General features: G+C 26.6%; 1 protein-coding gene across 2 annotated transcripts in view; it reads right to left on the bottom strand.

The window, feature by feature from the left end:
- The window catches only part of LOC136083970 (TNF receptor-associated factor 3-like), a 127,703-nt gene extending 122,830 nt beyond the window's left edge, over positions 1-4,873 (bottom strand). For both annotated transcript variants that reach the window (XM_065803933.1, XM_065803934.1), the window contains exon 1: positions 4,743-4,873. The gene's annotated coding sequence lies outside the window, so the exon portion shown is untranslated. The remainder of the gene's footprint in view (positions 1-4,742) is intronic.
- Positions 4,874-27,968: the final 23,095 nt, after the last annotated feature.

Below are 27,968 nucleotides of genomic sequence, written 5' to 3'. Positions count from 1 at the left end.
GCCTGAATTTAACTACAACGTGCTTTTAGAATTAATAACTAAAAAATCTTGCGAAACACACATTTTTATGTCAATGGATTTTGACTTTTTTTAAAAAATTGAAACTCAAATATAATTCTAATAAGGTGCCTTTGTGGCTTTAAAAATTAAAATATATTAAACTTTTCGCAAAGCTTACTAGGATCAAAATGCGTACAAACATTTCAAAGCATAATACAAATTCAGAAAGTATTATTAGGATCTACTCTCATTAGAGTTTTGCTACCTTGAATGTTTGCCAGCTGGTGCAATTAAAAACAGGTTATAGAAAGAACTAAATATTCAAAAAGTTTACATCTCGATAATTTTCTTGTTGAAAAAATGAAAATAAACTTAACATAGATGCAAATAATATTTATAATCATTATAAAAAAAATTTGTAAATTTTCCATTAGTTCTGATTTAAATATAGAATGCAGCATTGTTCATTTTAATACTGGAAAAAGCCATGATTTATAGAATGCAGCATTGTTCATTTTAATACTGGAAAAAGCCATGATTAATGTTGTTTTCTGTTTTATTTAGTCATTTATAGTATATAATTTCTTTGCTTTAATGAATCTCAACAATTTAGTTTTTTGACTTTCTTGGACCAGCAAACTGTCAAATTTTATACTTCAGGTCAAGGAGTGCGAGGTTTGAAACAAAGTCTTTTAAGTTATTTGTAAAAAAGTACAATCATAAGTTAAATTTTATATCAGTATGCATTAGCGATGTGGCTATTTTTTAAAAGTGTAGAATTATGGAGTATATTAATTTTTAAGTTTTTTTTCTTGTTTATAAAAGAATTTAAAATTCAAAAGTTGCTTTTTTGCACTAGTTTATTTTAAACGATTCAATTAACGCATTAAGATTTAAATAAAAATAAACAATTGAATTAAAAGTTTGGATTAGTTGGTGGAGTAATGCTTTATTTATTGGCTATAGCATCTTAACTAGTCTTTGTTACTTTATATTTGGTAAATTTTTACCAATTATGAAATTATGCTTGTGTGCTTTAATATATTTATAAAATTGAAGTTTTGTTTTTACAAGCTTACCTCTTAATTTATTTTATTATATTTTTTGCAGGCCGCAATTTTTTCATTTTTTTCTATAAGTAAATAAAGATTTCTTCGTGTAACCTTTATACAAGTACAAATATAAAAATAAGTAAATTTAAAAAGATTAAAAACCATTTTAAACAAACTTTTTTTAAAGTTGAAATTTAGGCTTTCTTAAAAATTATGGATTAAAATTTATTCATCAATAATTTTGTAAATATGTAATAATTTTGTTTGGTCGCAACTTTTAAATATATTTTTATATAAAAAAATCATTTCAACAGTCAATATTTAGAGAGCTTGCTAAAAATTTTCTGACCTTGTCAAAATTTTTTTGTTTAAGCATTTACTATCATGTGCTTTATACGAAGGAGGGGAAGTTTATCAACTTTTGGAAAATGTATTCACCCTGAGCGTATTAAGATTCTTTAAATTCTTTCGTTTATTTAATTTCACTTATTGTCAAAGAAAGCTATCGACTGATAAAAATAAAAATATAAAGTAATCAGATTTTAAAATGTCAAATTTAAACTAAGCGATCAAAATAAAAACTTTAATTGCATTCAGCTCTGAAGTGAGTTTGTATTAAAAACTGAAAAACTTGAATAGCTGTTGTTATACATTTTTGAGTTGTTTGTCCGCATTTTGATCCCAGAATTTTTATTCAATAATTGTGGGATGAAAGCAAAACGGTACCCAATAGAATATAATGCCGAATTATCTAAACGTAACTTTACATTCAAATTTATTGTTTCAACTTGAATTCGTTGTACTGTGCAAACAATCGAATTTTTTTTTGTTTCTGTTAGTTCTGTAATGTCTCAACATTTAAGATATTTAAATTGATACACCCTATTGCATTAATTTTAATGTTGGGATAATAATAACGAATTTCAAATAAAATGTTTTATTCAGAAAAACGTATTCAATTGAAATATGGTTTTGATTAAGTATTTTTTACTTCATGTATTTTTTCAACACTTACTAATACATCATGGTTTTCACCCAACCACGAGTATTATGATTTTACAAAAGTTACGTTGTGTAACAAATGAGCTCAGGTGTCAGGAATTATGTCAGAAATTATGACTTTGTCACTGATAACCGTTAAATATTTAACGGCTTTGGCGGGAATATTTCTTCCAAGACAACGATCTACACTTTGATCGTTGAATGTATTAATGCCCATGTATTAATTTTTTTTTGGCATTATGATATAGATATTCATCAATTTTTCCCAAATAACATAACTTTAATCTCCTTTTTTTTTTTTGATTTATTTGTTTCCAATCACATGCTTCTTTTCCCAACCATGCTTCGTTGCTCCAAACATAGGAACGTCTGCCATTAGTAAAACGTGCATATCGTTCGATGGCAAAACAAATTTTAGTTTTTAAGACTGCTGTGGTTATCATAAAAAGTTTTTAAGACTGCTGTGGTTATCATAAAAAGTTTTTAAGACTGCTGTGGTTATCTCTAAAAGTTTTTAAGACTGCTGTGGTTATCATTAAAAGTTTTTAAGACTGCTGTGGTTATCATTAAAAGTTTTTAAGACTGCTGTGGTTATCATAAAAAGTTAGCACCAACTTGTTTTTAACTCAATTATTTCTTGTCTAAAAGTAATTATGGAAAGACTCTTTTTTTTCGATCTGTTTCGAGTTGTTGAATAATTTTTTGTATTATTTTCAACTAGACTTATATTCATCAATAAATTTTAAATTTTATAATAAAATATTATAGCGTTCAAAAATTATGACCATATAAAGTTTGAACCTCCCTCAATTTGAGGGGGTTGCAAATTCTAAATTGTCATATTTTTTTAACTCTGAGAGATAATACTATGAAACTTAAAATTTATCGATGAATATAAGTCTAGTTAAAAATAATACAAAAAATATTTTATCAACTTGTTGCTCTCACGTTTGGGGCAGGGATGGGGCAAAAATTTTGAGGGCTCCAATCATCCCAATTTTTTGCTAAGCATACTTATTTGTCATTTTGTCATAAGTATAAATATATAAATGTTTAGAGTTTGCTCAATGTCTGGAAGTTAGCTCAAATACCAAAAAATGCTTTGGGCGCTTCTGACTCTTGCGACACTAGTTGAAATATTTCATGTAATTAAGAACAAAAGTCGTATAGGATTTTTAGTTTGAAAGCCAATAGGTTTAAATTTGTTTAATTGAAGAGAACTTCCCATATTTGTAAAGCGTAAATAAAATCTTTAGTGTGCGGAACCATTTTATTGACCAACTCTATTTTCAACAGGTGGTATGCGGAAAAGCATGCAACTTAAAACAGCCTATTGCACTTATTTAAAAATTTGTGTAAAAAGGTTTTTATTTTTTAAGTTTCATAGATGCTGCAAAATTATATTACAATCAACAAACATAAAAATGTCTTTATCTTTTCTTTAACACGTATACCCCTTAAGATTTTTATTAAAGTTAGAGATATCCAAGATTTTAGTTTTTTTTAACCCCTCTTGCAATTTAACAAATATCATACCACTAACAATGTAATTTTTGATAAAATGTTGATACTTTAATAAAATTTACTTAAAATAACTGATGACTTTACTTAAAATAACTGACTTTTCTATCTTATCTCGAGGACCGCGGTTATTGAATTCGATCCTTAAAGAGGAAATAAAAAACATGAAGTCATCAAATCTTTTTAAAGCAGCAGTCAAACAGCACCTATTTAACTAAAGAGACATCAACATACTCTCTTGTTTTTAAAGATCAAACTAATCATAACTAACTAAAACGAATTTATCCCTTTTGAATTACCACAAACGATGATTATATCACAATACAAATAGTTTTTTATTTCTTTTCTATACTTATCTATCAGATCGTTACGTACAAGGCTTTGTTTTTGGTTTATTTCTACTTATGAATTTTTAATGTCACGTCCCAGTGGGCACAGTACGTTTTTAAAACGTTCTTTGGACGTTTTTATTAGGTTTAAACCTTGTAAAAACGTCTAAAAAACGTTTTAAAAACGTTTTAAAAACGTACTGTGCCCACTGGGGTTAATCTCACGTGAAACTCATTTCAAAGTTACCAATAAAAGGGTAATTGATATGACTGCAGTCTTCTACTTGCTTCAGTCATTATTTTAATTTTTTTTCTTATCTTATTTATAAATGTATACCTATAAATATACTTGTATTTTTAAATGTATTAAAGTTAATTGTATTTAAAATAAATAGTGGTACAATAAATTACAAAAAAAAATAAAATGAAGTATTAGTGAAAAAACTAAAATCAGATACAGCTGGCTCATGCTTTTGTAGTTTACAAGTCTAGACAATATATATTGAAGAGGAAAGATATCACTAATTAAAATATTATGTACCAGGTAGCTACTTGTTATATGTATGTATAAAAATCTGGTAGAAAATAAAATCTTTTATTTCAAAAAATATTGTCTATTGAGTAAATTTTGTATAAAAAAGTAAATTTTTGCAATCTGTCTATAGCTTTATTAACTAAGACTTATCTTGAAAAGTATTTTAATGAGAAATTACAGTATCATGCCACAAACACCACTTTTTGGATTCAATGGTGTTACAATTTTAATGCCAGTTTTAGTATTCTGTCATTTGTTATGAAAAACTTTCAAATAAAAAATCTATTAAGGAAAAAGTGTTACCTTTTTTTTTCTTAACTGAAATCGAGTTATTGAATCAATAGTATATTCTCTGCAATGTTGTAATAATGAAATGATATTAAACTGTATTTTACTTCTTTAATGTTTTAAGCGTCAATCCTTTAGCCTCAATAAAAAAAATATCTTAAATTGAAATAAGAGCTTTCAAGCGCATTCAACCATTGAGTATTTATCTTACCTGTTGTAATGTTATAATGCTGATTTACTTTAATGTACAAAGAGTAATAATACGTTTTAATATTTTGTGCTCGGTTAATTTTTATTTATTACACACATAAATACTTTACGTTTTATTTATAACTTAAACTGTAAAATAATGTAAAAAGTTCTATTATAACCTTATTATAGCAGAAAAAAAAACTAAAAAACAAGACTTTTCAATAATCAAACTTATACGTTTTGTTTAATACAATCCTTTAGTATTAGTCGCATCATACCTATAAGAAATAGATAATCTGGAAAAACAGGCCGTTTCCATTATTTTGCCGTTTTAACTTGAAATTTGATATTTGGCCGGTTCACCTTGCCTAACTTTAAAAACGTAAGCAATGAAATTTATATACTATATAAATTCTTTATAATATTGCAACATTGCTTGAAGATTTGTATATAGCGATTACTGATGAAGTTTTTGACAATAAGCAAGGAATTTAAACATGAACTAGATGTATTATTATTTAAAGATTGATTGGTATCCAATTTTTTGTGCAACTTGTGTTATAAAATTTACAAAACGAAATATAGCTAAAAAGACATAAAACTTCAAAACACAAACTCATCAACCCATTTAGCAAAGATGAAAACTCCATAACATTTTGACATCTTGATATTAAAAAAAATAATGTTGAATAGTCTGTTGATAAATTGTCAAATGATTTATGGGGCTTCGCGATAAGACTGAATTTGTCTTCTTCTAGCCCTAGCAGTGTATATACATCTATTCAAGTCTAATTTTGTAGTTATTTTTTTTTTGGCAAAATACAAAATAATAATAATTTATGTTTGCCTGAAGAATTTCTTTGAAAAAAAAGAAAGAGTTAAAACTTCAAAGCAGAGCGATAGTTTTAGTTTTGAAAAAAACTGCAGATTATTATTTCAAAGTACAACGGTGTTGCAGAAAAAAATTTTTCTCAGTTTTATGGGCTTCCTCACAAAAACTTATTGCCATCCAAGCTTGATGATGTTTTATTAACCAACACTTTGATTAATGAAATTGCCAATCACATTCTTCAAGATTTTTCACGAAGATAACATAATACATCATCTAATAGTGAAATTTTGTCAGCCAATAATTTCGATGAAAAAGAATTAAGTGTAATTTAATATTTGGCTGGTTCAAATTTTCTAAATCTGATAAGCAATATAAAAAACAATGCATGGAAATATAATTTATTATGTATTTTGATACTAATAACAGAGGTGATTTTTTTTTAAACTAATATTTACACTCAAAATAATGTGAAGCAATTTTTCGTAAACAAAACAAATTTTTTGTAACATCTATCAACAGCAATGCTCTGGTTAATGAAATGCTTAACAACTCAGTTATTACAGGGTGACCAGAAAAACCGCAGACAAATTTAACAAGTCCTGATAATAAAGTTTTTTTGCGGTATCCAATTAGTTTTATTGGTTTTCGGATTCTCCATGTTTTTATGTTTAGTATATATATGTCCTGAGTTTGATATTTCTAAAATATATATTACTTTTTTAGAATGTCAAATAAAATAGTGCAATTTTGGAGTTATTTCGTAAAGGTCTAGGCAGGATGAAATTAATTGTTGTTGAAATGTAAGAAATGTAACTCGGCGTGCAGAAAACTTTCTTGACAGAATTCAGTGTCAAGCAGTGTTAATGTCTGTTAATTTGGTTTTACTTTAAACACTTCAGAACAAAGCAAAGTATGAGTTTAACTATTTATAGTAACAATTAACACTTTTAAATCTAAATACTTTTGTTTTATTTTTATAATTTTTATCATAATTATGTTCTTTTTTTCATTTTTTTTTTTTAGTTTGTCTTCTCTTTGTCATCTTTTGATTAGTTAGCTAACTGTTGAAACATGATTTTAATTTTGTAAATTTAGTATGATTTGTTAACATGCTGCTTTGGAAACACTTTCTTTCTCTCTCTCTCTCTCTCTCTCTCTCTCTCTCTCTCTCTCTCTCTCTCTCTCTCTCTCTCTCTCTCTCTCTCTCTCTTAGATGACTATAATTGTCCTTGATTGTTCAAATATTGTAATAAATAAAATCTTTTTAGTCCAAGTATTTAAGTTAATAAAATATCTTAATAAGTTGTGGTGTTATTTGCCAGCGTTACTATAGTAACAATGTGTACATTGTGTTGTCTAGCCTTTTTATAATCTTTTTTAAATATTCTATAGACAGAATATATGAACCTGTCATTTCGAAAAGGACATAAGTCCAAAACTTTTTGCATTTAGTTTATAAGTTTGAATTAAAAATTTCTGTATGATTTATGTTTTTTTTATAAATAATAAAAAATGCATAAGTTATATACGTTCTTTATTTATCTACTTCTATGTTTAATTTCTTTAGCAGCCTAGACATTTTTTTAATAAAAATCATATTTCTGTTGATTTTGAAAAGTTTTAGTAAATGGACTTGTGCTCTTTTCGAAATGACAGGTTCATATAATTTCTGTTATTATTATCCTAATTCTATTAACAATAAAATGCAAATAGTACTTTTGTAATTAAAAATTGTAATTTTTTTTTCATGTCTTTTTTTAAGTATTTGCAGGCTTTCCTTGACTTTCCTTTTCTGGCACTTGTGTTGTGACAGATTTTAAAAAGAACTCAACTGATGTTAATGCGGTCTTTATGTCGTTACCTATAAGCAATGACGTTGCTGATACGGAGTCAAAGTTAAAATATATATAGATAAATTTGTATTTGATATTTTAGATAATATATCTAGTTATTAATGTGTTTTTATTGTTATTAATGATTTAATAACTCATAACCCGTATTACGGGTTGCTTACTGCTAGTCATTATCATTGTTATGAATTCATATTAGTTAATAAAATTGTATTAAATATTCTCTGGTTATCGTGTTTTATACGTGTTTAAATGCGAGTTTGATACTCAGTAGGTGTCGTATTGTATACCTGTATTTATACGCATCTGATGTCTATTTTTAATGCGCGTTTGACACGATAAAATGGCTAACATATTCGTAAATAATACGTATTCTGGAAAGTTTTAAATGCGCATGAAATACCACGAAAATATCGTATTGAATATTTTCTGGTTATCGTATTTTATACGTGTTTACAAGAGTTTCAAATGCGAGTCTGATACCCAGTAGGCGTCGTATTGTATACCTGTCTTTATACGCATCTAATGCGTATTTCTAATGCGTGTTCGACACGATAAAATGGCTAACATACATACCACATCGATACGTATTTAAACGAGTTTCTAATGCGCATTTACAACTAAGTTTGCCGACTGGGAAATTCGCAATATAATATTTTATTATATAGAAATTGCCTAAAAACACTTTTTTTACATTAGAGTTGATTTGGAAGGTTAAAATTTTCACTAAAAGCTACTAATACATAATGATAACGATTGAACTTTTCCACATTTTGACTATATATATATATATATATATATATATATATATATATATATATATATATATATATATATATATATATATATATATATATATATATATATATACATATATATATATATATATATATATAAATATATATATATATATATATATATATATATATATATATATATATCAGGGGTCAATTTGATGGTCGGACATCGAACATTACCCGGCTAAAACCTCAGATTGTCCAATCAATTAATAAAGTAATCTGACATTTTGACAGACAGGAATGAAATTATACAAAATAAATTTTTATTATTTTTTAAATTATATCATTGAAAAGAAAAAAGTATGATATTTTTAAGTTGTATATACATTTTATTCAAAAAGTCGCACAAAAAAGAAATTGTTTAAAAAAATAAAGTAGTCTTTAAAATTGTAATTTTAAATCATTTTATGCACTGATTAGTAAGTCAAGTTTAACAAAAACTTTCGAATAGTTTTTTGTAAAAATATTAACAAAAAAAAATAAAGCAATTAAATCATTGGAAGATTTAATTTAATTTATTCATAAATTAAAGTAACTTATAAAAATAATCTTTTGAAAGATTTTTAAAAAGACATGGAAAAATAGTTTTAAGTGTTTAAATTTATTATAAAAAAAAACTTTTTTATTTTAAATAATTTTTATAAATTTAGTTTTACAAGTTTTGTATGAATGCTCAATTCTCTCATTCAACTTGCAAATCAGTGTTTACTTTGCTTCTTATTTTGTAGTTGAAAAGAATGCTATATATACTGTTAATTTTGAAATGCTAAGTTTTAATGTTAAAACAAAATAAAAACTACCTTATTCAATGACTTTTATGATAAAAACATGTATAAATAAATATGTACATGAGATTTGTATGAGAATCATTCGAATCAGTAGAAAGTTGTAAAAATGGTTAAATTAGTTGGCCATTTATCTAGAGGCAGATAGTTGTCAAAACTCAAAATTTTGCTTTAAATTTTGTATACAAAATACATATACTAAATAACAATATTTCAAATATTTTACTAAAATATTTAAAAATGACAGTTAAAAAATCAACAATTGTTAATCTTTTTAAAATTGTGAAAATGTAAAAGTCTTTTAACTCACCCCAGTCCATTATACATTATTAACAAACTTACTTCTACTTTCTAGTTGGGTGCCAGTCTGGGGCAAATCTGTCAACTGTGTATCTTCGGTTACAATACTAAACATAGCTACCATGAGTTATAGTTTCAGTGGAAATGTAAGTGTTTTGTTATTTTTAACACAGATTTACAAGAACTATTAGTAAAAGTCTTTTTTAGTAATAGCAAAATTAAAATTTTTGATTTTTTATTTATGAAGTTCTTCCATTTTCAGATAGCTGCTGTTCAATTATGACCTGCTCATCTGCTGATCAAGTTTTTTCCATCTTTGCATTGGAAGATTTAAAAATAGATATGCACATAAAGATTGTGCACTGTAATTAGGCATCCTTTGAAAAATTATATTCGTTACTGATAATCTATTTTATTTTGCTAATTTAAATTTCATGTATCCTAATTTAAATTTTACTTTAAAAAATTTAAATGCAATCATTTTGTTTTTATGGAATTATTTTTAGAACCATGCTATAATATGGAATGGCAAAAAAATGCACTTTATGAAATACCTGAAAATAAGTCTTTTATCAGATCTGCAGGTACTTTTTAAATATTGTCTTATTGGCATATGTTTTATCCTATTATTACATCCTCCCCTATACAAATTTTAATGCTTTAATAATAGTAATTTTCTTTCTCTTGTTTAATTCTATTTTTTGATAGGAAGTTTTACTTGCGATGCCCACAAAATTGCCGTGTATGAACAGAATGTTTATTTGGTTGATTCACATACGATATCAATTAGAACTTTTCAGGTAGTGAACATTTTCAGGTTGTGAACTTTTTGAGTTAGTGAAAATTTTCATGCAGTAAAAATTTTTAGGTAGTGATCATTTTTATTTAGTTAACATTTTCAGGAAATGAACATTTTTAGGTAGTGTTATACTCAAGCTGTTTTAAGCCCTTTCAAATCATTTCATTATACTTTCATGTTTCTTCAACTAGGGCACAGTAAAACAAGAGCTTACATTTCTGGAAAAAGAAGTTGACCCTTTTGATTTGGATATATGTGGATCTCATATGGTAGTTGCAACAAAAAGAGGTGTACTTAAAATATATGATTTATCACGGAAGTAAGTTTTAATATGATAATTAGCATTAGTATATTTATGCAGCATATTTTTATTTTAAAACAATTTTTAGGGAAGCTTGCCAAGTAAGTGTCACCAAGTACTTGGAAGATTGTATTTAAAAACCTTGAAAAATTAATCTGATTAAAATCAATTGCAACGGTACAAAAGTTGCTGTATTGTCTCAGAATGTGCGTAAATGTTTGAATTATATTTTTATCCTAGCATGAAATTTTTATCGTAGCATTTAATTATCAGAATGTCTGCATTTTGTTATAAATCTAAATTTACAAGTTTCGTGTTTCACAAGTTATTTGAATCAGCATATTTGTAAAAGATTAAAAAAAAAGTGTTGTATCATTACTCAATGTTAAATATTTATAAAGGTTCTTTAAAAAAAACATTGGATTTTAAGCTAAACGGGAATTTTTCGTTCATATATTTAGGCAATATTTATCGTTTGTCTTTCAGAGGTTTTGTTCTCTTGCAACTTTTAGTTTTACTCTGAAAAGACCAGATTAAGCCATCTGGTCATTGATGAAAGATGAATTGAAAGCTAACAAAAAAGATGTTGTCCATAAATTAGGTCATGCAGTTTTTGACCGTTTTTTGACTGTTTTCCATTCCTTGTCAGTTGATTTTTATTTTTTATTTTGCATAGTTTTTATTCTTATTTTTGCATGATTTTAAGTTACATAATGTATGAGTCAGATTCGTGATTTTTTTTTGGTAGTAAAGCAAAAAATAGAGTTTCTTTTTTTTGCTTGATAATCTCAAACATTAGCTTTAAAAAACTGAGTTTGCTTTATTTATGGTGGCACATGAAGTCCTGACTTGTGATTTTAATTCAGAGTTATTTAAACCAGGTTCAGACCTTATTTATTTTTAAAATCTTTTAATGTTATGAGTTTTTTTTTCTTTTTAATAATGTCACCATGTTATGAGTTTGTTTTTTAACTTTTAGTTGATGTCACCATGTTATGAGTTTGTTTCATTTTTTTTCATCTTTAATTTATCTCACCAAAACATGATTTTTTTTCCTTTAGTATAACTTCACTATGTTATTGTTTGTTTTTTTTCTTTTTATTAACCTCACTATCAAAGTCAATCTCAATTTTAAATGTTCATGTCAGTGTTGGTTTAAGTTCTCAAAATTCTAAAAAAAAAAGACTAAAATAAATGCGTCAAGCATTTGATATGACAGAGACAGAAAGAAATAAAAGACCATTAAATAAAATTTGGCCAAAAGATTACAAAAGTTGATTTAACAATATGCAACACTGTTGCAAAGTCAGGGAATTATTTAATAGATTTTAGTTGCTTTAAGTAATGAAACTAAGTTTTGCTTTTTTGCTAAAGTTGTTGCTTTTGTTGTAAGTTGTTTGTTAGTATTACTAAAAAAAAATAAAAATTTAATTAAAATAAAGTAAAAATTTGAACAAATGACTAGAATCAGATCATGCTAATTTTAAAGATGCATAAAATAGTACTAAACCCTTTGATTTGTTTGGGAAATAAGTTTTAGGAAAAAATTTAATAGATTTTTCTTGCCGACAAAAAGTATAACTGAAGTAAAGATTAATAATTGTTTAAATGAAATTTTCAATTGAGACTATCATAAGACTGTTGCACATTAAAGAAGACAATCAAATTTTTGGTTTTGAAGATTCTGAATAATGTAATAAAGTATTGTTGAATAACAATAAATATATGTTACAGTCTCTAACTAATTAAACTTAAAAGATTTTTTGATAATAAATCTTTTGAAGTTGATGGTTGTTTTTGGATGGTGATTTTTTGCGATGTTATTTTTTAAACAGCTTGAAAATCTTTATATGAACAATTTAAAGCTTTTCAAATACAATAGAGCTGGTTAAATTCCAAGTGATAGAATTAACATAATTACGTAAGAAAAAATATTACCAATTTTTGTTCCTAAAATGGATATGACCCAAAGAACTATTTCCTAAAACTTATCTTTTCCAATGAATATTATTAATACAGTGATTAAAGATGAATGTAGTTGTTTAAAATTTACAATCAACGATAGGTCAGATATCTAAAGACGATTTTGAAAACAAAAATGCTAAATCTATGAATATTGAAAAATTAGGATTCAATTAAAATATTTTGAATAAAGACGTGTTCTGTTTTCTTAACTATCAAGTTGTCAGAGCTTATAGTGTCAACTGCTTCAAAGCAAAATTTGAACAGCTACCACTATAATTACTACAGCGCATCATCTTTTGTGCGATCATGCACGAGCTAGTCCGGCTAGCTTTTGATGGGCTTACGAAACACGACCATCCGTATAATTTAACTAACTAAATATTGTATGTTTTTATTTAACGAACCTAAATTGCCATACTGATGTATTAGGGTGTGTCGATTAATTAGTTTTCTAATTTCAAAAAGGGAGAGGTTAATTTCGGTGAAGAATTTTATGAGGGTTTTGAACCTGCAAAGAAAAAAAAAAGATAAAAAAGATATTTGCTGTTAGGGTCTGTTGTTTTGTACAGAAAAACGACTAATTAACGCGTGCATATTAATTAAAAAAATTGTTTGTGAAATTTAAGATAAAATTATGTAGAATTTTAGGAAATTTTTACATTTCCACAGTCAGATCAGGTTATCCTGCTACTGGTAACATGTAACCCAGTACAATCTGTTTCATGTCCTGCTGCCTTGTAGGATACGCCTTTTTAGGCAAAGGCTAGGAGATGCCAACTCCGATTTAAAACACCCCCTGTCTTGGGGTCTTGGTTGAGTAAAGGCTAGAGATGGTGTCTCGATAAAAATACTCATCTTGGGCAGATGTTAAATGCACCCGGCTACTGTCTTGTAGAAGGCCTCCTAGGCAAAGACTTAAGGGGTAAACAGATTCTATCTGTTGACCAGCCTCGCACCCCTTCTTCATCTATTAGGCTGGCACAGATGTATTTTTAATACATTATTTCCAGTTTAGGATGTTGAATGCTGAATCTACTTGACTCAATGCGTGGGTTTTGCTTGTGAATCTGTTTTTATGACTAGGCAACTCATTCTATTATCTCCTAATGAGGGTACAGCTCTAAAACTCAGTTTTATGGTTCTGAGACCGGCTGGTAGTCAGGTTTCCCGAACTCTGTGGTAGCTCTCAGAGAGGCTGATTCCATCGACAGCTGAAAAATATCAAAGTATTAACAGTGCCATGTTGCACATGGATGGTGTCCCTGTTTGTACTTTTGGTGTGCTTTGCGGAGGCCACATTTGGAGCCATTTGTTACGGCTTAGGGTTTATAAGTAGTAATGAGGCAATTGCTTAAGCTATTAAGCGGTGTCCTGAGTACAATCTATGCTTTGAGTCAAGTTCTTCAATCTAGTTTAAAAATGAATAAAGTACCAAAAACTATAAAACACCAAAAACCATCATCATCACCAAGTTCTCTAAACCTATCACTCACTAATATTCGTGGTCTTCGAAGTAACTTTTCTTCTGTTGAGTCTTATCTCTTACAATAATTCACCAGACCTACTTGATCTTTGTGAGACTAATTTGAGTTCGGCTGTCTCATCTTGTGATCTTAGTGTTGATGGTTATCTGCCTCTAATTTGTAAAGACTCCAATAGTCACATGCTTGGCCTGGGCATTTACATTCGTAAGAATTCACCCATTTGTCGTGAAACTAGGTTTGAATCCATAGACTATTCTTTTATGTGCTTTCATTTAGCACCACTTCACTCTATTGCCTTTCTCTTTGTTCTCTATCGCTCTCCTTCATATCAAGACTGCACTCTTTTTGATGTTATTTCTGATCATATTGACCAAGCCCTCTTATTTATTGACCAACTTAACAAGATCATTCATTCAGTATGGCGCTAGTAAATAGTCTTCGAAATATAAAGCAACCTTTTTTGTCAATTAATTTTTGTGAAAAATGGAAGTTTGAAAGTTTTTTGCAAATTACCAAAAATAAAATAGTATTTTCAGTAATAAAAAAATAAAGTTTTGCGTTAATGATTAAGAACAAGTTTAAAAATGAATAAAAATGAGCAATTATGACGATTTTTTTTAAGTTCATCTGTTTTGGGAAAATATGGCATAAATATGTGCGTTAAGACAAAACGTCTGGATGTTGCATTTGTGTGCTTAGGTAACATGGGTAATGCAGCAGCAGTGAAAGCAATTCGTGATGCTCAGTTATCAGAAGTTGAAGTTGATGCCCAAGTTGCAATGCTTGCCATAGAAGTGGGAATGCATGTAAGATATATTTTAAAAGGTATATGCAATATGCATATTTACACACACATATATACATGTGCTCATATATATATATATATATATATATATATATATATATATATATATATATATATATATATATATATATATATATATATATATATATATATATATATATATATATATATATGTATGTATATGTATATATATATATATATATATATATATATATAATATATATATATATATATATATATATATATATATATATATATATATGTATATATATATACATATATACAGTATTGGACAAAACATTTGGAATCAACATCGAACAATGCTAAAAAGTGTTACTAATTTTACATGTCTTAAAAACGAAACGAACTATACTACCACAGCAAACTGTTCAGGAGTCTGAAGTCATAGCATATCATGACATGAGCAATCAGCTAACAGGTGACAGCACACTGGCAGAATTTCGTTGACAGGTGCCATTTTGCAGCGGAATAAACAAGTGCAACTTTTTTGGTTTGTTTCATTTTCTTAAGTCTGGTCCGTGTCAACGTAACGGAAGTTTTTTATTAACTAAGCCTTGGGAGCGTGATTATTTATTTTTATTATTTTTACAACTTCAAGTGCAAAAATGGCTCCCGACAGTCTTGGTTCGGAACTAAGAAAGAAAATTACTGGCGATTACGTAAGTGGAATGTCACGAAAAAGTATTTGTAATAAACATCGCGTGAAAAAATGGACCGTATCAAGACAATGTTCCAAATATCGTTCTACGGGGAAGTTAGCAGCAGATGACAAAGGTGGAAGACCGCATTCCACCACTTCTAAAGAGGATTTTATGTTCGTCAGATCCGTCAAGAAGAATCCCTGGATATCATCAGTCGAGATACAAAAGCAATTAGAGCTACCTGTATCGGACCGAACAATCAGACGACGTGCTGTTGAAGCCGGATTGTTTCCTCGACGCCCTTCAAAGTAACAGCTAATTTTACTAAATAACCAAAAGAAAAGACTCCTGTTTGCTATATCTCATATTTACTGGAATGTGCAGAAATGGCGAACTGTCCTGTTTAGTGATGAATCAAAGTTCAACATCATTGGGAGCGATGGCATTTGCCGTGTACATCGACCGGCCGGAAAACGCCTCGATTTACGTTACTGCCATTAGACCGTGAAGTATGGCGGAGGCAATGTAATGGTCTAGGGGTGTTTTTCTGCTAACGCTCTAGGTCCAATACATCGAAACGATGGAATAATTGACCGTATCATGTATAAACATATCCTGAAAGATGTTATGTTACCTCATGCTGAAAGGAATATGCCAATAAAATAGTTTTTTAGCAAGACAACGATCCGAAACACATACAAAAATTAGTCAAGCAGTGGTTTCAAGACAACCACCTATTGGTGATGGATTGGCCGCCTCAATATCCGGATCTCAACCCTATCAAGAACCTATGGAAGATCGTCAACCACAGAATTAATTGTGAAGGTGTTCGTAATAAGGATCAACTGTTTGAACAAATCCAAAAGGCCTGGGCAGCGATTCCACAAAGTTTCATTGATCACCTGATCAAATCTATGCCTCGAATATGCAAGGCTTTGATCAACAACAAAGGATTCGCCGCGAAATATTTATGGCGAATTTGAGCTTGGTCAATATTTTGTCGAGTTGCACTTGTTTTGTCCGGAAGGAAATCAAATTTTATTAATACTTTTGATTAATTTATTAGTTTTCGTGTACAAATAATGAACTTTGTGGTGAATTAAACTTGAAGAACTTTGTCCCTAAATAGTTACATAGTTATTTCTTTAAATTGAAAAAAATGCAGCAATTTTATATAAAGAAACTAAATTAGCAATATTTGGTTGCACTCGTTTTGTCCGATACTGTATATATATATATATATATATATATATATATATATATATATATATATATATATATATATATATATATATATATATATATATAAATATATATACATATAAATATATATATATATATATATAAATATATATATATATATTTATATATATATATATATATATTTATATATATATATATATATATATATGTATATATATATATGTATATATATTATATTTATATTATATAATATATATAATTATATATAATATATTATATATATGTATATATTATATATATATATATATTATATATATATATATATATATATATATATATATATATATATATATATATATATATATATATATATATATATATATATTATAATAATAAGGTGTTTCATTTTTTATCAGTTTTTGCAATTAAACTCGCAAATCGATTTATAAATTGACCATTTATATAAAAATAAGTTTAAGCAAAAAAAGATATATATATATATATATTTCATTTATAGGGTCCCCGCCAGTTCGATTTTGGGCAACAATGTTGGGTGTTTTAAACACCTGGCAGGGACCTTAAAATTTATCCTATAAAATTTTTTTTTTTTATAATAATATATGTTAGATTGAATATTAATTACATAAAAAGAGCATGTTGAAAAAATTGAGATACCCCTCCAAGTTATAAAATACGCCGCCGAGATATTAAATAGGTATAATAGAATTGGATTTTTCACCAATTTTAGAAAATCCTGTAGAATAATTTCTTAATTTTTTTAACATGATCCTTTTATGTAATTAATATTCAATCCAACATATATTATTTAAAAGAATTAAAAATTTTATAGGATAAATCTTAAGGTCCCCACGAGGCGTTTAAAACACCCAACATTTTTGCCCAAAATCAAACTAGCTGTAAAAATGAAATATGAATATATGTTTTTTAATTTATTTTCATATAAATGGTCAATTTATAAATTGATTTGCAAGTTTAATTTCAAAAATTGATACAATATGAAACACCCTATATATATATATATATATATATATATATATATATATATATATATATATATATATATATATATATATATATATATATATATATATATATATATATATATATATATATATATATATATATATATATATATATATATATATATATATATATATATATATATATATATATATATATATATATATATATATATATATATATATATATATATATATATATATATATATTTGTAATTCACCTCCCGAAAGCCAAGAAGGCCACTACAGATAAGGAGGCTACTTGTGGTTATAACCCTCTCCCAATTCTACAACTCCGAAACACGAACCTTGGCGATTAAAGCTGCTGCTCGGAGAAACAAGTTGAGCACTACTATATATATATATATATATATATATATATATATATATATATATATATATATATATATATATATATATATATATATATATATATATATACATTGGTGTGCAAAATATTAAGTAATTGTTAAATAGTTTGACTTTTTGTGTGTATTAAGTACATAATATTAATCTGATTTATTTAATTAGTTATAATACAACTAATTTAACTATAACCTAATATTTTTAATTTAATGAAACAATTACAAAGCAAAATTTATTTACTACTCTATTTTATTTGATTATTTTTACAAATATCTATTATGCAAAGAAAATAGTTAAATTAAAATTAAATACATATTTGTATTAAAAATAATGAACAATGATAATTAAAAATTTAATTTACTTATGATTTATTAATATTTTGGCGTATACCTGTTATTTGCCATTATTGCTGCACATCTTTTGCCATAGTATGAACAAATTTTTGGAATTTACTTATTGAAATGTTTTTGAAACATTCATTTTTATTTTGGGTCTTAATAAGTTTTCCTAATTTATTTTGTATGTGTGCTCATAGATTTTCTATTGAGTTCATGTTCATTGATTGGGCTGCCCACTTCAAAATCCGAATTATCTCATTATGGAACCAAATTTTTATTACCTTTGCAGTATGCTTTGGGTCATTATCTTGTTGTTAAACCAAATCAAAGGTATATTTTCTTCTGCGAATGGTAGCATAACATTCTCCAGTATATTTAAGTATATTTCTTGGTCATATTTTCATTAATCCAAAAAAAGGAGGCCTACTCCATAATATGAAAAGCAATCCCATATTTTAATACTTCCACCACCATGTTTGACCGTTTTTACAGTATATCTAGAATCATATTTTTTGTCTAGTTGATCTGACCCAAACTAGTTAATTTAGGTCTCATATGACCAAAAACTATTTTGCCATTCTAAAAATGGCCTGCCCACATGCTCTCTGGCAAAATTTTTAATATTATTTAGTGATAAAAGTGGACACTTCTTTGGTACCTTGGCTTTAACATGTTGTTAAGTAAGCCTTTTTCTAACTGTTAAGGCATTAATTTGCAGGTCAAGAGCAGTTTTTTTTTTGTTTTTTTTGACATTGCTAAAAGATTTCTTTCACATATACACATACACAGTTGCGTATCAATCCAGATATAGCTGTCCATAAAATGTCACTCATAGTGTAATATTGAAATCTACATACCATTGTCTGTCAGATAATTTTAAGCACTTGTTATTTTGCTAAATGATGAGCATGTCACCAATTAGTAAAATATGGCATGTGGTAACTCACCTTAAGTACTGGTATTAGCAGTGCGTTTTAATTAAGAGTTATTGCAAAAATTCAGTAATATTTTTTATGCAAATTCTGTTCTATTCTATTAAATTTAAAAATTTTCAAAAATTATTAAAATTATGTTTCTTGTAACAAGTTTTATATTTTGCCTGTTGATTATTTTTGTAGTTGTTTAAGTTTAATGAGTTTAAACTTCTCCTTTAAAAAAAAAATGTTTTTTACTCATATGAAGTATTATCTGACAGACAACAATACGGAAAACATTAATTATGGCAAAAAAAAGTTTTTTTTATTGCTTTTTCTTCTTTGTCTTAGAATCTGTTTAGATGAAAATTAGCATTTTAAATGTTAATGCTAATTTAATGCATTTCTTTATTACATTTATTAAAAACATTATTACAGACTATTATCAGCCATAATAAACAGATAAAAATTAGCATTTTAAATGTTAATGCTAATTTAATGCAGGGGCATTGAATTAACATTTGCTGCCGTTTTGAATGCTCCTGCCTATGTGACATATAGTATGCTGTTAGCAGTAATTTTTCATGTTTAGTTAGTTTCAGTTTAAAGATATATTCGTACTTAAAAGTAAAGTTGTTAATTATTGCAAAAAACTGTTAATAATTGTTGTATACTTTCAAATGTTCGAAATTTTTATATTATCTAGCATGTTTAGTGACCTTATAAAATATTTTTTTTTTTTTTGTCAAAAATATTATTTTTAGAATGAAAAAATGATTTCTTTATTACATTTATTAAAAACATTATTACATACTAATATCAGCCATAATAAACATTTTTATAATCGATATATTAATGAAACCAAAACTTATATTGTTCTTAATTTGTTTGTTTTTTTGCAAACTATCAATTTTTTTGTTTGGTAACAACAGCTATAGGCACATAATACATAAATGATTGAATTTCACTAATTTTTAAATGAAATATAGTAACAATTGAAAATCAAAATATATTTTTCTTGAAAATATAATTATTTTTATTTACCTTAACAATACTAAATTTGATCATTTCGCTTAATACTTTGCTTGTTTTAGATTTCAATATAAACCATGGTTTCAGAACTGTTATTTTTCTAATCAGTTAATTAAGCAGATAACAAATAAAGGTCTTTTTTCAAAGTTTCCAATACATGAAGTTGCAAAATTATTATTATTGCAAAAAAGATTTATGCTTTTTTACAATTTATTTTTTAATGGCTTTAGTAATAACTATCACCATATATAATGAATGAACTTAGTTGATTTTATGTTATTGCATAATTAATATTTTAAAAATATATTTACCTCCTTATGGCCCAGGGGGGTTTAATTTTTATTTATACTTGTTGTTATATACCTCTTTCTTAACTCCATAGCCCTGAAACTTTACTGAGCAAGGCGGCTACAAAGAGAAACAAGTTTAAAATACTTCCAGGGATGTGATGGGTCTAATCTCTGTTTCTCTTATATGTGAGGAAAACACAATTATAAATGTTATATTAGTAATTACTAAAATACATTACAGTTATATTATGTGTGTTAAATTAGGAAGAAGCAGAGCAGTTGTACAAGAATTTTCATCGATATGATCTTCTTAATATCTTTTATTAAGCTTCAAACAATTGGATTCAGGTTGTTTTTTTAATTATTAAAGTCAATTTATAATATAAAAGTTTTTAGTTTGTTGTTGTAACATTTTATTTTAATTTATTCTTGTATTCTGTAATTTCAGTTTATTCTTGTTATCTGTTTTTTAATTAGTTCTTGAAACTTTTACTTTCAATTAGTTCTTGTATTCTGTAATTTCAATTTGTTCTTGTATTCTGTACTTTCAAGTAGTTTCTTGTAACTTTCAAGTAGTTCTTGTAACTTGTACATTCAATTAGTAATTGTATTCTGTACTTTCAGTTTGATTTTGTAACTTATACTTTCATTTTGTTCTTGTATTTTGTACTTTCAGTATATTTTTGTATTCTGTACTTTTAATTAGTTCTTGTATTCTGTACTTTCAGTTTTTTCTTGTAATTTGTACATTTAGTTTGTTCTTGTAATTTTTACTTTTCTTGTTCTCGAATACAACGTCATGATAAAGTATTTATGTAATAGGCTATTGAATGTGCTGAAAAGGATGAAAGAATTCATTTAAGAACCACTCTCTACTGTTAGGGACAATACCTTGAAGATCTGGGTAATAAAGAAGGTGCCGTTGAAAAGTATGACTTTTTTTTAGTGTACAAATATTCATGTTAAATATATTGAAAGTTTAATAAAATTATTTAACATGTTTAGTTTTTTAAAAATCTGGTACTTTTCGCTTTAAAGTACCAAGAATGATGATGGATGATGTGGATGAACTACAAGCATATATTCTCAAAAGAAAAGATAGGTATGAGTTTTAGTTATTAAAGATTTTAATCTGTTAATAGTGTTTCTTTTGTTTTTACCAGTTACTTTTAACCTGAAAATAAAACAACATGATATCTAATAAATAGAATTAATCAACATTATTAACTGACTAATTTTGTTGAACATTATTAATATTATTTAATTAAAATTGCCAGTTAAATAATATTAATACAGATAACAATTTTTTAAATTTTCAAATAAATCATATAGTTTAACAGCATGCTAAAAAAAAATGTTACAAAAAAAAGTCTGAAACTAACTCTTTTCAAATATAAAACTGTTAATAGATTTGTGTTTCATTCTTGATTTTTTTTTTTTTTTTTTTTTTTTATGCCACAAATCTAAATGTTGAAAATACCTTTGATTGACATTAGTTTTATTGTAAAAACAGGATTATATAATAAATCCACATATTTCTAAATTCTATTTTAATGGCTTTATAAATTTAAAATTTTGTGTAAAGATTAAAGTTATCTCCATTATATTAAATTATAGAACTGAAAAAATTAAAAGGAAAAAACAAAAAACAAAAATTCGTTACATAGTGTTATATTAAAAAAAAACTAAATTGGGCAGTAGCTAGAGAGATCAGAGCAATATTTAGATTTTTTAAAAATTACAACCACAAGAGCCATTTTTCAGCAGACGAAAAGTAAGATTCAGTTATTAACTTAATTTATTTAGCTTAGAGAGAAAACAATTTGTTCATATATATCAGACCTTGTTACGAGATTTCGCTGCGTAACAAAAACGCGTAACGCAAAATATCTTAATAATAAAATATTTAAATCAAAATAAATTGTGCAATTTTTAAACTTTTATGACCAAAAATAATTTTTATATTTAAAAGGACTTTATATATTTGATTCCTTAAGATGAAACTTAAAACACTTTGTTTTTTTTAACTAATTTTTAACAGCAAAAAAAGAATTGTTAAACAAACTGTTTCTTTAACAAAAAATCTATTAGTTTACAATTGCGGTTAAATGCTTTAATTTACAATTAAATTTACAAATACTTTAGTTTACAATTGCGGTTAAATTGCTTACGACTTTATTTATTCTACATAAACGCTACGTTAATGACATCAAAATATAATTTAAGTATTCTAAAAAATAAAAGTTTTTGCGTAGCGCAAAACTGCTGAACGCGTACGCAAATTGCCTTTTCGCAAGCAAAATGCGAGCTGCGTAACGCTTCGTAACAAGGCCTTATATACAGGCCTTGTTAAGCGTTACGTTATTCTATTGTTATTTTATCCCATGCCTTCATTATAGCTTCTTTCAAGTTGTCTTTGCGTCTAAATGCTTGTTTGCCAATTTTTCTGTCCAAAAAGTACCACCAATTTTCTATTGGATTCAAGTCCGGACTTTAAGATGGCCGTTCCAAAAGACTGATGTTACTTGTGTCAGGGCATAACTTCATTTTCTCAATTGTTAAGAAGCACAATCTTATTGGAGCTGTTGCTAGTGTGGCTGGTAGAGAACAAAAATGCAAGACCACTAGTGCAATTGATAAAAATATCATTAATGTCATCATTAATGTGAAAAAAATTGATTTGCTTCGGCAGCTAAATAATATATCATTTCTTAAACATGACATCTTTTTCCTATTGTTATAATTCTAGGTTTTCTTTTTACATTGTTACATGATTACTTTTTACAATGATTTTTTTTAAAATATCTTTATGATTTTTTATATCATCTTATTGACTTTTAAAATTTTTATCTCCTCTCCCTACTGACTTGCTATGGTTTAGCTTTTAATGCTGTTTTAGCTAGTTATCAATGTTAAAAATTAACATTTTTGTAAATTTTTTGAAAGGAGTTAATGAAATGGTGGGCCCGATATCTTGAAAGCTTAGGTGATATGGAAGCTGCATTGTTTTTTTATAAGCAATCTGAAGACTATTTATCAATGGTTTGCATAACTGCTTTTGTGAAAATATGAAAGAACCAGAGCAGCTTTGTCAAGATACTGGAGATAAAGCAGCATGCTACCATCTTGCATGTCAATTTGAAATTTCTGCAAATATACCTAAATCAATCCATTTTTTTTCTCGTGCACAATGTTATTCAAATGCGATTCCTTTGGCAAAGGTTGAAAATTTTTAAAAAACTGTAAAAAGTAAAATAGTATAAGTTTTATGTATTTGTTGCATGTTTTATGTAAAACTATGCAAGTATTTAAAGATTTATGTAAAATTGTTATCCTATAATGCCAGTTGTGTAAAATTAATGGGTAAAATATATATTGAATATATTTTAAATTTTTAAGTCCATTTTGCTAGGAAAAACAGCTAGATCACGAGTTGATGAATTTATCTATGCTTAGTACTCAAAAAGATATGCTAAGCTATGCCCAGTAATATTTTTTATTACTTTATTTTTTATTATTTAACGACAAGTTTATTCATATAATAATAAATACATAAATAATAAAGTTTATTCATATAATAATAAATACATACTATAAATAATAAATACATACATATACACATAATAATAATACACATATATATACACATAATAATAATACAAAACTTTTTAAAATCAGTTATAACAGCCGCCATCTACAGGAATGTAGAGTTCGAGCACAACTTATAATAAATAAAACCATATAATAATTCAAAATATTTACTACCAATGGTGACAGTTACCGTGTATTAAAAAGTTATGGTTCCATAGTAGCAGGAAGTTATTAATAAAAAAAAATTTGAATAAATTTCAAATAAAATAGAAAACAAATTTTTAAAAATTACTTTAATATGAAAACATTTTGATGACAGGATCACTTTCAAAATCAATTTTTTTAATAAAAAACCAACAATAATATCTCCTTCGAAAAGCAAAATATTTAGTAACACAAAAGGAAAAAAAAATTTGAGGTAAAAACTATTGGATAATATCAAATGCTGTCTTGGTATTTAGTGAATGATTAAAATAGATAGGTAGAGTAATGAAACTAATTATAATCATTTTTAACAACTAACGGAAAAGTAAGACACTAACGGAAATGTAAGACACTAACGGAAAGGTAAGACAAGCTGTCTATCAACACAAAACATTGTTATAATAGCATCATGAAAATTATGTTGAGCAATAGCAGATCGCATAAGATATTTGTATAATCATATTGCATTACACTAAATATTTGTGTTTTCTATATAATTATAAAAGGCTAGATAACAGAACCAATGGAAATACAACAGTTACACTTCTTGGCAATAAATGATGTCACACTTCTGCTACCTACATTGCTTAGCAAGGTTGGCAATCTGTCTCTTCACCCTTTTACTTTTTTATTTTAAATAGAATATTAGTTATGAAAAATAGCCAGCTAGTATTACAGTTCTACATACACTGTAAATCACTTGCATGGCTAGTTTAACAACCTAGTTCTACTCGTACTACAAGTCACAACACTTGCTTGGCTAATTTAACAGGCTAGCTCTACACGTACTGCAACTCGCAACACTTGCTTGGCTAGTTTTACGACCTTGCTCTATACGATTGCTTGTAGATAATAACATTAGTAACTTTTTAAAATCAGACATAACAGCAGGCAAAGCAGCCAAAACTTTTTATTTATCATTAAGTTTTTTTTATCAAAAAATGCGATGTTTAATGGTAAAATAAATATGTGTTCATAAACTAAGTTTATTTGTAAATAAGACATTGCTTGTATATCATATTGTAAATCATTCAAAGATCCAGCTTTTGGAATTTTATATGGAATTTTCGAAAAAATGTTAGTTCGTTCTTATAAAAATCTTGCAATTTATGAGTTTCTTACTAATTTGGTTAGATAATGCAATAAAACAATATTCAAATTAATAAAAAGTACAAATGATAAATAAAAAGCTCAATTAATAACTAAAAGTTATATCATACGTACATACCTGTGAACTATGACTTTTTTTAAAATAAAAAATATAAAGACTATAAATAAAAGACATATAACATTATTTGTGTAACTTTTTCTACCTACCATACTTCAAAAAAGGTGAAAATGTCAATTTTTTAGAAAATAAAAATTTTCATTTGAGTTATTTTTTATTTCATCATTTATTCTAATTTAGTTTGAAGAAGCACTTCGAATTTGCCTTGATCATGATATCCAAATAACAGAGGAAATTGCAGAAAAAATGACTTTTCCCAAAGAACACTCAGATGCAAAATATCGTTTATATTTACATAAAAAAATTGGAGAATGTGCAAACAAACAAGGTTTTTTTCACCTTGCCACAAAAAAAATTTACTCAGGCCGGAAAAAAAATGAAGGTTACTGCGTCAAATTTTTATTATTTAATATTTTCCTGGTTTTGGTTTTGTTATATGTTTATAATTTTGTTTTTTAGGCTATGAAGTCGTTATTAAAATCAGGAGGTACAGAAAAGATAGTATTTTTTGTTGGTGTATCAAGACAAAAAGAAATATATGTAATGGCTGCAAAAGATTTGCAGTCTTTAGATTGGCAGAAAGATCCAGAAATTCTTAAAAGTATCATTAGTTTTTATACTAAAGGACGTGCCCTTGAATCATTATCAATATTTTATGAGTCTTGCGCTCAGGTTTGTTTTTTTACTCTACATATATATTAGGGGAGAGTTTGGTGAGAATGAATTTTCGTTTCCATGTTGTGTTTTTTTCCATAAAGTACCATAAAATTTGTGTTAAATTCATAGATCAATGTCATCTTGAGTCTGGATGGTATGGGACAGGGTGGGAGTGAACCTAGAAAAAAAATTTATAAGTGTTTTTTTTTATTCACTCTTTTCTATTCATAATATACCATACCAATATGCATAATTTATTTATGCTAAGCAAAATGAAATATTTTAAGAGTCACTTTACTTTTCTTAAATTGTTTTAATTATAATTTTTTTTTTATAACAAAAATACATTAACATTAAATAAATATCGAAATCTTATGAACATAAAAAAGTAGTTTTTTCAATTTTCGTTTTTTAACAAAAAAAAATTATATTATAAAAATAAAGATAGAGTAAATTTAAACAGGGATGAATTTGGACAGCTTTCCATTTTATTCTACGTGCCCTGAAATTTTAGGACTTGATACGAAGGAAACATCCAATAAAAACTTTTCTAAGGTTAATTACATATTCCAGAAGATATATATATCAAGTGGTTTTAAAATCCTATACATAGGATTTTTTACATTTTTAACATGTAAGATTGTTTTACATTTCATCGTTTTACATTTACACACAATTACACAATAAAAGTAGGAAAAATACTTGAAAAAAATTAAAAATCAAACAGAGAAATTTTTGAGTTACAATAATTTTACTCATTTCAAGTATTTTTTCTACTTTTATGGTTAGATTTTGTGTAAAATGAAATATAAAACAATTTTTGGATAAAAGTTTAGGAAATAATAACAACCACACTAGAGTGTTTAATTAATGGTTTGTTTTAAGAGGTTGCTCAACAAAGCCATTTTTCACGAAGCCCCTAATTAATTAGTTAAGTAATTAATTTTTTATTCAATTATCATAGTTTAGGGTCTCATTAGGGGACACCAACCTATGATTAACAATAAAAAAAAATTTATGAATAATTTTTTACTACATATTAAATACTTTTCTAATCTCTTTTTTGATATTTAAAAAAATTTTAAATTATTAAAAAAATTTTCAGTGTAAAAACACCTTTTCAAGAAAAAAGTTTGAACTTTAGTAAAAAAGGTTTAAAACTTCAAAACAAAATACCAAAATGTTCTAAAACTCATGAAGTGTGCAGAAGACTGTTTACATCATATGCATTAAGAAAACCAATGGTAAATGACAAAACTTTACCTACAAAAGTGTGTTTAATTTTCTAGATTAAAATAAAAGAAAAGCATCCTCCTTTCAATTATAAAGATTCAACAGCAAAGAATCAACAGATAAATCAAAGTATTGAAAAGTATTGCATCATGGGTAGTCATGGAACCTTTTTGTAATCATAAAACCTTCAGCTGTTTAGTGACTGTTTTGAGAACTTTTGTCAGCTCAAAGTATTATGCATATTCACCATAGTTTTGTGAGCTTTCTAACACTAAAATGAGGAACTTGGATTAACTATTAATCAAATTAGCTTTGATAGAATAGTAAGAAACAAACTTTCAGCAGAAGTTTATTGAAGCTGGAAAAAAGC

Source organism: Hydra vulgaris, chromosome 08 (assembly GCF_038396675.1).
Source record: "Hydra vulgaris chromosome 08, alternate assembly HydraT2T_AEP".
Taxonomy (NCBI): Eukaryota; Metazoa; Cnidaria; class Hydrozoa; order Anthoathecata; family Hydridae; genus Hydra; species Hydra vulgaris.
Note: the sequence above shows the minus strand (reverse complement) of the source record. Positions and strands in the feature narration are given on the sequence as shown.